We start from the raw sequence: 13,582 nt of genomic DNA, 5'->3' as shown, positions 1-13,582 counted from the left end.
TTATTAAAAGCCAAGTGGCCTCTGTGTACGTGTACTTGTGTGTAACTTCAGTCACGGAGAAACTGGGGAGAGCTGACATTTACCATTTGGTATGCTTATGTATTTTGGCTCAGTCTAGAGCCTGTGGATCCTACGTGCTAGTTAGCGTATAATTTACCTGCAACAATGAATTGATGTTTTCATGAGCTTAGAATGGCCCTTAGCCCTTCATATTGACATGGGAACAGGCCTTCTAGTGGAACCTGCCCTGTTGATACAGTAGCCCAAAGGGACCTACTTACTCTGCATTTTGTAGCATGTCCACAAAAAAAAGAAAGAAAAAAGAATAATCATTGGATGCCCCCATACACGGTCTACTGGTTGCTAGTGACGACTAACAAGTTTAAGAACCCTAATTTGTGAAATACTCATACATATTGCTTATCACAAGAGAAGTGAATCCCTGTGTCTACAGGTGAAAGCGTGAGGGGGGACAAAATCGTGAATAGTGATGGCATAATGTCATCTGCAGCCTCATCACTAGATAACACTAAATTCTACACACTGTAGCTTTAAATGTTTCAGTTGGATGAGTGAGCTGTGATATTCCAAAGGTGCAGTAAAGTTGCGGTATACTTCATCCCAGCAAGTCCTAAAGAGTCACACTCGAAATAACCTGTAATCCAGGACAGCCAACAGTGCTGGAACTTTTTCATCATTGTGATCCATTTTTCATTGCTATTGTCTCGTCTGCAGAAGAAATGATGTGAATATATTTCAGCACAGACCTTGGAACAAAAACAAACACTGATACTGTTACACAGCCTGGTAATCAATAACATAGAAAGCCAGCCATTAAAGTGTTGGTGTCACAAAGTTACAAGTTTTTTTTCGGTGCTGCCCTCTTTTTTTAGAACTGAGGACTCGTGGCCTCTTTTGGGGAAAAAAAAAATCCAAACAGGTGTTGGATGAAGTCACCTCCTGCAGTGTTAAGCAGTTCAGCCCACAAACACACGAGAGACACACAGGCATACTGTATATGCACACACTGTCTCAGGACTAAAATAATCTTACACATCATACCTTTTTAAAGCTGTTTTTCTTTTTCTATAATGCTACATACGAAAGGTTTTGCACCACTTTACAAGTTGATAATGTACGGTCAAAGTAGAAGTTTGATTTACTTGTTTTGAAGACATCACTTAATTATTCTAAATATATAGAAGAATTTTAAAATGTTTGTGAACCGATGTAATCTGTTTAAATTGCACAATGACTAATGTACAAATGACATCAAGCCAAAAATCTCTATTCTCTGTAACTTTCAACTATCAAACCATCTTGAGAAAATAAAGATAAGTCTGTGAAATCCTCCTGACTTGAGATATTATTCTCGTGATCAGCCCTCTGACTCTTTCACATTCTTTCTCCTTTGTTTATTCCAACTTCTGCCATTTATTCATCCTCCTGACTGGAATTCCTGCTTTCTTTTTATACCTACCTGAATGTCTTTGTCTCATCTACATGAATTATTTTCTTTTCTTTCAATCTGTACTTGTGGGATACTCCTTCCCATTATTTGCTGCACACCATCTTGGCCTCGCTCGACACAGACTGCTCCGTTCGGTTTGTTTCTTCGAGCATTAAACAGAGGGTCACCCTTCCATCAGTCTGGTCTGTCAGAAAGCTTCAGAACTTGCAGTGGACTAAAGCCTCTACAGCTCTGACACATTCCTCTTCAACTTAATGCCCACTAAATCAACTCAGGAATGCAATCTGCACTTGCCAACATTGAGTTTAGCCAACACCCCCAACGTGCATGCGTGCACACATACAGCTTCATCATCACTTTGACAGTGCACATGCAAGTGTGTAGCTGAGTGGAACCACATTACCCCAGCGCTGGCCTCATGACATTGGCTTCTTGACTGCTTCACAATTCAGTACAGTATTAACCTATTCATGGTTAAGCTTTGTCTTACAGTTTGGACCTCCATCTTTACCCCTCATGATTGCTCGGTTCATCTGAAGATAGTTTTTTGCTCGTCCCTCGGTTGAGACTGAAGCAGAGATGTGAGTGAACCTTTTCAGTTTTGGCTCCTGGACTGTGGAATAGCCTGCCGCTGTAAAATCTGTAGTAAACTTGGGGACCCCGAAGCGTATAACCACACAGAGTCCATGTGGAAACAAGCTAGTGGGTTCACCATGGAAACAGGCAGTGGTTTAGTTGGGTTAACCAGATGAACAGGAAGAGGGTCAAAACACAGTTATAACCATACCAGGCACATAGTCCAATAATCGTCAGACAAGGTTTGAGGAACACAAGGAGGCAGTAATAAAGACAAACACGGAATTAACACAAGAGAGCAGGCATGGAAGCTAGACAATCTGGCACTGGGATGAGGGACTGTCAATGGTTATATAGTACTTGACCAATGAATGAGGAAATGAGGGCATACGTGAAGAAAAATCCTGGGTGCCTGAGAACAAGAAGTAAAGCCAATTTAAGTACATTAGAAAAGTAACACAGAGGAGAATTCACAAGAAGATGCAAAAATACGGCAACACTAAGTACAAAGTATCATGAGAGAACAATAAGTATTAATGATTATTGATTTGTGATGTTAAACTGTCTATGATTTTTGCTGCAGAAAAACAAACAAAAAACAGATACCCAGTCACGGCCTGACACTGGGTGTAAGTCGTAAAAGTAGCATTGTGGAACTCTGTGAGGGATCAAGAAATTTTGAACATTTAAAACGTTTGACATCAGGAGGCATGGTTGTCCCTGATTCTGCAACATGAATTACTTTAAAAGCATGTTGAGCTCCTCGACAGAAAACAGCTATGAGATGTAAACAGATACATTTTAACTTTGTGGAAAAGTTTGGGAATAATGCCAGCGTATCATTATGCCTGTGTGTACAAACAATTCTAATGGGGTATCTATCATTGGTTACATATACCAGTTTGTAAGCGATCACGTAATTGTAGCTAATGATTATTTTGCCTGCTATTTTAATAAATCAGTCCTGATTTCCTCAATTTTAGAATCGGGGCGCAAATTTGGGCCGGAAATTTGCAAAGGGAGACCGCTACAGAGGAAACCAGAGATGTGATCAAAACATGAACCATGCCAGCATCCTCCATCCACATATTTAAGTCCTTTTTTTAAATCTTGTAATAAAGAATCAACACACTTGTAATAAAGAATCATTCCATTGCTTTACAACCTGTATACCTCTATACCCCTGTATCTTTATACCCACAAACAAAAGGGTTTTTTTTGTTTTTTGTTTTTAGCAAACGCTATATATACAACTCTATGGTTTGCACATATTTATGTTTGGTTTGTCTCCCAGTTCTGTCAAGGTTCGTTGAATAAATAGGGTCCATGTCAAATACCAGTTGGCATCATCTTGATGTAATTTTTTGCAGTGGTACTGTGATGACCAAATCAAAGACATATGACAACAGTTTGCTTTGGTGAACGTCACAGAAGCAGGTTGTATGAGCTCTCCCGTGCATACACTATTGGGAGGATCCAAAGTCATTAATATGACAGACTGTGAATGAGCACTGACCTCTACTCAGTCTGAACAATGTCACCATATCCACCTCCAGCACCAGTGACATCACTGTGGTCCTGCTACTGTAACTGCAAACCAGCCAGCGCCGCAACAAAAATCAATCAGTGCAAGCTGGATTGTGAAACTAATCAAGTGTGGTGATGACTGAACACTGACAAAATTAACACTTGACAACAAGAATTTGGAGATGCAGTGAGATGGATCAATGGAAACTGACTGTCCTGGATCAAGATGAATATCCAGGAATGGATGACTACCTGGAGTTGGCTATTGGTATTATATCTCTAAGCAGTGAAAGTGTCAAACTTGTAGAGACATTCACTTATCTTGGCATGAAATTAATTTCTCTGGATCCTCAGCCACGAGAATGAGACATGCCTTTGAAGAGCTCATGGAGATCTTTCCAGGAGAAGAAGGTCCAAGTCTTTAGCAGATCCTTGGGTACGCCTGGAATGACTTTGTGTCAGATAAGCGATTACTTAGGGAGTTTCAGATGAGGATTATCACTTGCATTGTGAGAGCCAGCTACAGTAGTGTTCAGAATAATAGTAGTGCTATATGACTAAAAAGATTAATCCAGGTTTTGAGTATATTTTTTTATTGTTACATGGGAAACAAGGTATCCGTAGATTCAGTAGATTCTCACAAATCCAACAAGACCAAGCATTCATGATATGCACACTCTTAAGGCTATGAAATTGGGCTATTAGTAAAAAAAAAAAAGAAAAGGGGGTGTTCGCAATAATAGTAGTGTGGCATTCAGTCAGTGAGTTCATCAGTTTGAGGAACAATCAGGTGTCCCCTATTTAAGGATGAAGCCAGCACCTGTTGAACATGCTTTTCAAGACGTTCATAAGAACAGTGTAGTTTGATTAAAAAGTTGATTGGGGATTGATTGGGGTGTTCACAATAATAGTAGTATCTGCTGTTGACGGTACAAACTCAAAACTATTATGCTCAAACTTCTTTTTAGCAACCCTGTGAATCACTAAACTAGTATTTAGTTGTATAACCACGGTTTTTCATGATTTCTTCACATCTGCGAGGTATAAATTTTGTTGGTTTGGAACCAAGATTTTGCTCGTTTACTAGTGTGCTTGGGGTCATTGTGTTGTTGAAACACCCATTTCAAGGGCATGTCCTCTTCAGCATAAGGTAACATGACCTCTTCAAGTATTTTGACATATCCAAACTGATCCATGATACCTGATATGCGATATATAGGCCCAACACCATAGTAGGAGAAACATGCCCATATCATGATGCTTGAACCACCATGCTTCACTGTGAACTGTGGCTTGAATTCAGAGTTTGGGGGTCGTCTCACAAACTGTCTGCGGCCCTTGGACCAAAAAGAACAATTTTACTGTCATCAGTCCACAAAATATTCCTCCATTTCTCTTTAGGCCAGTTGATGTGTTCTTTGGCAAATTGTAACCTCTTCTGCGCGTCTTTTAGTTAACAGAGGGACTTTGCGGGGTATTCTTGCAAATAAATTAGCTTCACACAGGCGTCTTCTAACTGTCACAGCACTTACAGGTAACTCCAGACTGTCTTTGATCATCCTGGAGCTGATCAGTGGGTGTGCCTTTGCCATTCTGGTTATTCTTCTATCCATTTTGATGGTTGTTTTCCGTTTTCTTCCACGCGTCTCTGTTTTTTCGGTCCATTTTAAAGCATTGGAGATCATTGTAGATGAACAGCCTATACGTTTTTGCACCTGTGTATACGTTTTACCCCTCTCCACTCAACGTTTTAATCAAACTACGCTGTTCTTCTGAACAATGTCTTGAACGTCCCATTTTCCTCAGGCTTTCAAAGAGAAAAGCATGTTCAACAGGTGCTGGCTTTCAATTTAATTTCAATTTATTTTCATTTATATTGCGCCAAATCACAACAGCGTTGCCTCAAAGCGCTTGACACAGGTAAGGTCTAACCTTACCAACCCCCAGAGCAACAGTGGTAAGGAAAAACTCCCTCTGAGGAAGAAACCTCAAGCAGACCAGACTCAAAGGGGTGACCCTCTGCTTGGGCCATGCTGCAAACATAAATTACAGAACAATTCACAAAAGGAATATACAGGAAATGCTGTTGGTGCACAGGACAGGAGGGTCTCCAGCACAAATGCCACACCCATCTCTGGATGGAGCTGCACCTTAAACAGTGAGAAAAAATACAGAATCATCATCAGCATCAGAAAGACAAGAAATACAGTATAATTTGCCAGCATTAAACAAGAAAAACAGGAAATACTAATGTGATCACCGGCCACTAGCCCTAAGCTTCACTAAAAGACCCAGAATTGAGGTTCATCCTTAAATAGGGGACACCTGATTCACACCTGTTTGTTCCACAAAATTGACGAACTCACTGACTGAATGCCACACTACTATTATTGAACACCCCCTTTTCTACTTTTTGTACTAACAGCCCAATTTCATAGCCTTAAGAGTGTGCATATCATGAATGCTTGGGCTTGTTGGATTTGTGAGAATCTACTGAATCTACTGGTACCTTGTTTCCCATGTAACAATAAGAATATACTCAAAACCTGGATTAATCTTTTTAGTCATATAGCACTACTATTATTGTGAACACTGGCTTCCTGTCCCAGTGAGATCAGATTTTATGGTTCTGCTACTAACCTATAAAATTTCATGGACTGGCACCTCCCTACCTAGCTGGCGTAATTAAACCTTACGTAGCGGCCCGGGCTTTACGTTCTCAGGGTGCAGACTACTTTGTCCCTAAGGTGAATAAGAAGTCTGCGGGTCACAGAGCTTTCTCTTATCGTGTCCCTGTTCTGTGGAATGATCTCCCTGCATCAATAAAACAGTCAGATTCTGTGGATTTTCAAGTCCAGACTTAAGACGCACTTATTTTCCCTTTCATATGGCTAGCATACTGGTACGGTTTTGTTTTACGCTTCTTACTCTTTTAATTCATTTATTAATAATTGGAGTGGGCTGCAGCCTCAACTTTACCTAAATCTGGGTCTTTTAGTGAAGTTTAGGGCTAGTGGCCAGAGATCACCTTAGTATTTCTCCGTTTTTGTTGTTAATGCTGGCAAATTATACAGTATTTTTGTCTTTCTGATGCCTGATTCTGTTTTTTTCTCTCTGTTTAAGGTGCAGCTCCATCCAGAGATGGGAGTTGTATTCGTGATGGCGATCCTCCTGTCCTGTGCGCCAATAAAATTTCTTGTATATTCGTCTGTGAATTGTTCTGTGACTTGTTCTGTAATTTATGTTTGCAGCATGGCCCAAGCAGAGGGTCACCCTTTGAGTCTGGTCTGCTTGAGGTTTCTTCCTCAGAGGGAGTTTTTCCTTACCACTATTGCTCTGGGGGTTGGTAAGGTTAGACCTTGCCTGTGTGAAGTGCTTTGAGGCAACTCTGTTGTGATTTGCCGCTATATAATGAAAATAAATTGAAATTGAACACACACTGTATGACGTTTTGGACATGTGGCATTTTTGTCTTTGCATGATCCAACATGTCTGTGCCTCAAAGTTGAGGACCCCAGCAACTGGATAAGGCCAAGGGGACTCCCTGCTTCACCTGGCCACAGCAGCTATAAGTAGATGTTACTTTCGAGAGGTGAGAATGGACTAGTTATCTGCTTGGGTAGTTGTCATCCAGGATGTGGGGTAGTTCCATAGTGTTGCAGATGTTGTGATGCGCGGCACCACCGCATGCTCCCAGACGTGACTTGCAATGAGGCAGAAGACGCTATACTATATATGCAAGTGCATCACGTCGTCAACACTACAAAATCACTATGCAAGTGTCTGCAAAACGAGCTTTAACGCTAAAACTAGTAACACCAAAACACTTTTGTGCCCAGAACAAGTGGTATTTTGCGAGGCCATTCCAAGGCCAGGTCAGGTGAGCTGTTGGAGTGCAGAAAGTTGACCCTGTCACATATGTGTATGAGTTCTTATTACCAAGCCACTGTATCGACAATAAGAGCTGACAGTTAACTACACTTTCACACACTGCCGTAATACCCATAAAACATCTTTGTACATTTTCTGTGGTGCCACTCTGCCTGTAATGCTCACAGCAAGAAACTCTACTGTACTGCAATTAAAAGTCACTCTGCTTTCCTGCTGTTTTGCACTCCAGATTGAAAACAAATCCAGTTTCATATGAATATTTTTGTCCTGCTCAAATAAACAGTCAGCAGCAAATGACAACCTTTTAAAAAGTGCATGGAGTAGATTTTTATGTTTGCATCAGAGGAAGTGATCACAGGGCTGTGTCCGTTGAAGGTTTGGGACCCAAGTTCCATGCAAATGTAATGGCATTATTTTATGATAAAGTACTTCAGGAATAAACATACACCTTTTTTAATATTACAGTTGGAACTCCAGCATAACCAGGTGGATCTTGATCTGAATGGTCTCATTCATTCATTTATCCATTCATTTTCTATACCTGCTTATTCCAGTTAAGGGTCCTGGCGGATCTGGAGCAGTCATTGTCTGACAGGCGGGTGCACCCTGGACAGGCTGTCACAGTGCCACATATAGACAAACGTATTCACACCGACAGTCTATTTAAAATCTCCAGTCCACTGAACCTGTATGTCTTTGGAAGTGGGAGGAAGTAGGACACCTGGAGGGAATCCATGCAAACACGGGGAGAACATGCAAACTCCACACAGAAAGGACTGGGCGGGAAGTAATTAATAAACTTCAAACCTGAACATTTAAAACAGGAAAAATGAGGTATGGCTTTCTCAGTGTTTAATATGTATGCACAATCATTAGGGAGCCGGGCACAGTGGCATAGTGGTTAACACTGTTTCCTCAAGAAGGTCGTGGGATAGCGTTCTGCCTGGTCCTGTACAGCTTGACACAGGATGTAAATCACTTCAGGCCACACCCTCCCTCATTACACAGACGCATATCACCTGAGAATACTGTATTAGTGAGTAGTAAAGTAAAGCAGCCTGCACTTTATAACATCTTCAAGTATCATTCCATGTTTTGTAAATGTCATGAGTCTTGGAACACATGTAAGGACTTTTGCTCTAATTGAGTGTGAAAATGTTTTTCCTCGTTACTTTCGCAGGCGGCTCCTTACTCATGAAATATTTCGCTTGTGTGCTTTATTCGTCTCATCTGTGCCACTCTCACTCCTATCAGGCATTAAAAAGACTAGAGTCACTGACAGACAGAGAAGGATCATCCTCATTTTTCCCAAAGTGCTGCTGTTTGCCTTCGCCGCAGCTCCCCTTTCCTCCCACTGATGCAAAAGGGGTCGAAGGCAGCGGGGACTCCTGCTCACTTCGTTTCTAAATAAACAACAGGCTAGACTTCACTGAGCTTCTTGGGAAGAGGAATGTAAAAGAATGGTGTGCCAGCTTGGCTGACAGCCTCCAATATGATTCCATTCAGTTTTAAGTGCACTCTGGAGGAGTGTGAAGTTCTCTCCTTTAACCAGGAAGATGCTTTAAGAATTAAGTCTAGTATGGGAACTTCCTCCCTCTCAATTTACAAGATGACTCTTTTAATTCTTGCTTCCAAATTCCACATTTTATTTTCCAACTATCTTTTTTTTTTTTTTTTAAGATAAGATGCCTGGGAGTGATTTTTGTGTTTGTGCATGCGTCTGTGTATGTCTGTTGTATCACATAACCAAACCGTAATCTGCGGTCTCCAGGGAGGATGGTTTATTTGGTGTTGCATATTTAGATCTGGCACTGAAAGCATAGCTTCTGGGCGTGTGACCCTCAAACCCCCCCTCACTGGTTCTCTTGCTTTTGTTTCTGGTCATCATCTCCTGGCTTCCGTGTTCCCATAGCTGCCATCTCTGCTCCCGTCTATCCTCTTGTCTGGCAGATTCATGCTAATTAAAATGCCTGCCAACGCTCAGCCAGGATCCCCACACTGCAATTTAAAAAAGAAATCCCCCCACCCGCCTGTGCTACTGACCAAATCCTCTGATACACAGCTCTTTTTTTTTTTTCTTCTTCTTTTTTTAAAAACTGGGTGCAGAATTCAGCGAGACTTGGTCAAACTGTGGCTGCAGGGGCACCATCTTGGCCTGGTCTGCACTACTAATGCACCGATTCACAGCTTTAATCGTGACCTGCTGGGATCAGAGGTCACCACCCAGGCCTGGCCACAGGTGATTGAGCAGTGGTGAGGCTGATGGGATTGGAAGGTTTATCGGGATGAGAAAGACCGAGCGTGAGAATGAAAATCAAAAATTGGGGTAAAGTGCTCGGCACAATGTGCAGCTCAGCCCCCAAATAAGTTATAATGTTCCAAAAGTGGTGCATTATTAGTCTAACAAAATGGAAATTACAAACTTAACACCACTGAGATTTGTAAAAACAACCAGTGAGTGTGGAGTAGGGTGGAGACTGTGTGATAATGCAGAAGCTAGTCCCACTAGCATGCACAATTTACAAAATTGTGCAACAACTCTTTGGTTTCTTCTTCAGATCATTTTAAGCAAAACAAACCTGCAGAGGGAAATGTGAGTTTTGGACTGCAGCTGTCTAGTTTGTTAGAAAAAAAATTGTTTGAAATCCAAAATAAGTGCAGGTGGCATGCTAATATCATGGCTAATGCTAGCAATGCTTAGCAGTAAAAGAAACAGCGCCAATGACTATTTGTGAGAAGTAAAGAACAGTACAAGAGAGCAAGATGGCGATAATGCAGTCCTACAACCCTTTGATGCTTTAGGAGAAAAAAAATCAACATAGAAACAAATAAGTGACCTGTGTTACAAATTACTGCATCTGCAAACATATTGGATGTTTTATTTTATTTAGCTAAAGTCACCAAAAAAAAACAAAAAACAAAACAAAACCCAACAGCATCCATTTGTGTTGATGCAGTGTCAGTGATTTTATAAGTAATTCTGATTGAAATCTTTACAGCATATCTAAATGGACATCTGAATAACATGATTTATGATCTATGCAAGACACAACCTGAAAGAGACTAGATCATATGGTGGTGGCATGGGAGAACATAGCATCACCATCAGATGAATATCCTTGGAAGAGTTGCAGGAATGATTCATGATAGAAGGGTATCTTGAAGAGTGAAAGGTTAAGTTTTCAATATGGTAGGGAGACCAGCCATGTTGTATGACTTAGAGGTTGTGGTGCGCACACAGAGCTGGAGGTAGTAGCTGAAGAGGTTGTGATTTCCAGAACATCTAGTTAGAAAAAAAATAGTTTGAAATGTTGACAGGTTTGTAAATTACATACCCTGGCAGAATTGTTGCTTTTTTGGCCATTCTTAAGCGAATATGAATGACAACACAAAAACTTTTTTTCACTCATGGTTAGTGGTTGGGTGAAGCCATTTATTGTCAAACAACTGTTTCCTCTTTTTAAATCAAAATGACAAGAGAACTACCCAAATGACCCTGATCCACAGTTTACATACCCCTGTTCTTAATACTGTGTATTGCCCCCTTTAACATCAATGACAGCTTGGAGTCTTTTGTTGTAGTTGTGGACGAGGCTCTCTGATGGTAAAGCTGCCACTGAATATGTTTCAAACTTTATTTACATCAATTACAAAGAAATACAAACAATATGGCACTCTATCGTAAATCTGCATGGAGTAGACAGTTCTCAAAAACTGAGTGACTGTGCAAGAAGTAGAAGAGTGAGGAAAAGCCACCAAGACACCCAGACAACCCAAAGAAGTTATAGGCTTATGTGGCTGTGATTGGAGAAATTATACACAGTGCAAGCTCTGCATTTTGTATCACCAGTTATCCATCTTCATGATGAAATGATATAGAGAGGATTTTCTTAAAAAGAAGACTTAAAAGTTTAACTACAAATTGCCAGAAGGTACATCTGAGATGCAAGCCTGGATTTGATCTGTTTTGGTGAAAGAAAATCCTTCTCTGCTCTACTCCACTATGAAGCTAAGAGTGGTTATGCAAAACTACCACAAAAGACTCCAAGCTGCCATTGATGTTAAAGGGGGCAATACACAGTATTAAGAGCAGGGGTATGTAAACTTAGGATCAGGATCTTTTGGGTAGTTCTTTTGTCATTTTGATTTAAAATGAGGAAACACAGTTGTTTGACAATAAAGGCTTCACCCAACCACTAACCATGAGTGAAAAAAAAGTTTTTGTGTTGTCATTCATATTCTCTGAAAAATGGCGAAAAAATATATACAGTAGTGTTCAGAATAATAGTAGTGCTATGTGACTAACAAGATTAATCCAGGTTTTGAGTATATTTGTTATTGTTACATGGGAAACAAGGTACCAGTAGATTCAGTAGATTCTCACAAATCCAACAAGACCAAGCATTCATGATATGCACACTCTTAAGGCTAGAAAAGGGGGTGTTCACAATAATAGTGTGGCATTCAGTCAGTGAGTTCGTCAATTTTGTGGAACAAACAGGTGTGAATCAGGTGTCCCCTATTTAAAGATGAAGCCAGCACCTGTTGAACATGCTTTTCTCTTTGAAAGCCTGAGGAAAATGGGACGTTCAAGACATTGTTCAGAACAGCGTAGTTTGATTAAAAAGTTGATTTGAGAGGGGAAACTTATACGCAGGTGCAAAAAATTATAGGCTGTTATCTATAATGATCTCCAATGCTTTAAAATGGACAAAAAAAAAAAAAAACAGACGCGTGGAAGAAAACGGAAAACAACCATCAAAATGGATAGAAGAATAACCAGAATGGCAAAGGCTCACCCATTGATCAGCTCCAGGATGATCAAAGACAGTCTGGAGTTACCTGTAAGTGATGTGACAGTTAGAAGACGCCTGTGTGAAGCTAATTTATTTGCAAGAATCCCCCGCAAAGTCCCTCTGTTAAATAAAAGACGTGCAGAAGAGGTTACAATTTGCCAAAGAACACATCAACTGGCCTAAAGAGAAATGGAGGAATATTTTGTTCCGGCTCTTTGGAACGATCTACCTGCTGTTATTCGGCAGTCTGACATGGTGGAGATTTTTAAATCAAGACTGAAGACCCACTTTTTAGACTGTCTATCATTAATTTTTTAATTTGTTTGTGTCTTTTTATTCTACTGTGTTTTATCTTTTTACTGTGCTTTTCTGCTTTTAATTTTGATTTAGATTAATTTGTGTTGTTGTGAATTATGTGAAGCGCCTTGGGGCGACTTTGTCGTGAGTTGGCGCTATATAAATTAATAAATTGAAATTGAATTGAATTTTGTGGACTGATGAGAGTAAAATTCTTTTTGGGTCCAAGGGCCACAGACAGTTTGTGAGACGACCCCCAAACTCTGAATTGAAGCCACAGTTCACAGTGAAGACAGTGAAGCATGGTGGTGCAAGCATCATGATATGGGCATGTTTCTCCTACTATGGTGTTGGGCGTATATATCGCATACCAGGTATCATGGATCAGTTTGGATATGTCAAATACTTGAAGAGGTCATGTTGCCTTATGTTGAAGAGGACATGCCTTGAAATGGGTGTTTCAACAAGACAATGACCCAAGCACACTAGTAACCAAGCAAAATCTTGGTTCCAAACCAACAAAATGAATGTCTCGCAGATGTGAAGAAATCATGAAAAAACTGTGGTTATGCAACGAAATACTAGTTTAGTGATTCACAGGATTGCTAAAAAAGCAGTTTGAACATAATAGTTTGGTTTGTACCGTCAACAGCAGATACTACTATACTGTGAACCCCCTTTTCTACTTGTTTTTTTTACTATTAGCCCAATTTCATAGCCTTAAGAGTGTGCATATCATGAATGCTTGGTTCTTGGATTTGTGAGAATCTACCGAATCTACTGGTACCTTGTTCCCGTGTAACAATAAGAAATATACTCAAACCTGGATTAATCGTTTTAGTCAACTAGCACTACTATTATTCTGAACACTACTGTATATACATACATACATATATATATATATGTGTGTGTGGTAGTATTCACAGCGCTCCACTTTTCTACATTTATGTTACAGCCTTATTCCAAAATGGAGTCTTTTTTTTTTTCTCAAACTCCCCGTAATGATAACAAAAGTTTTTAATAT

This window comes from Thalassophryne amazonica, chromosome 16, assembly GCF_902500255.1.
Source record: "Thalassophryne amazonica chromosome 16, fThaAma1.1, whole genome shotgun sequence".
NCBI lineage: Eukaryota > Metazoa > Chordata > Actinopteri > Batrachoidiformes > Batrachoididae > Thalassophryne > Thalassophryne amazonica.
This window is presented reverse-complemented; position numbering follows the sequence as displayed.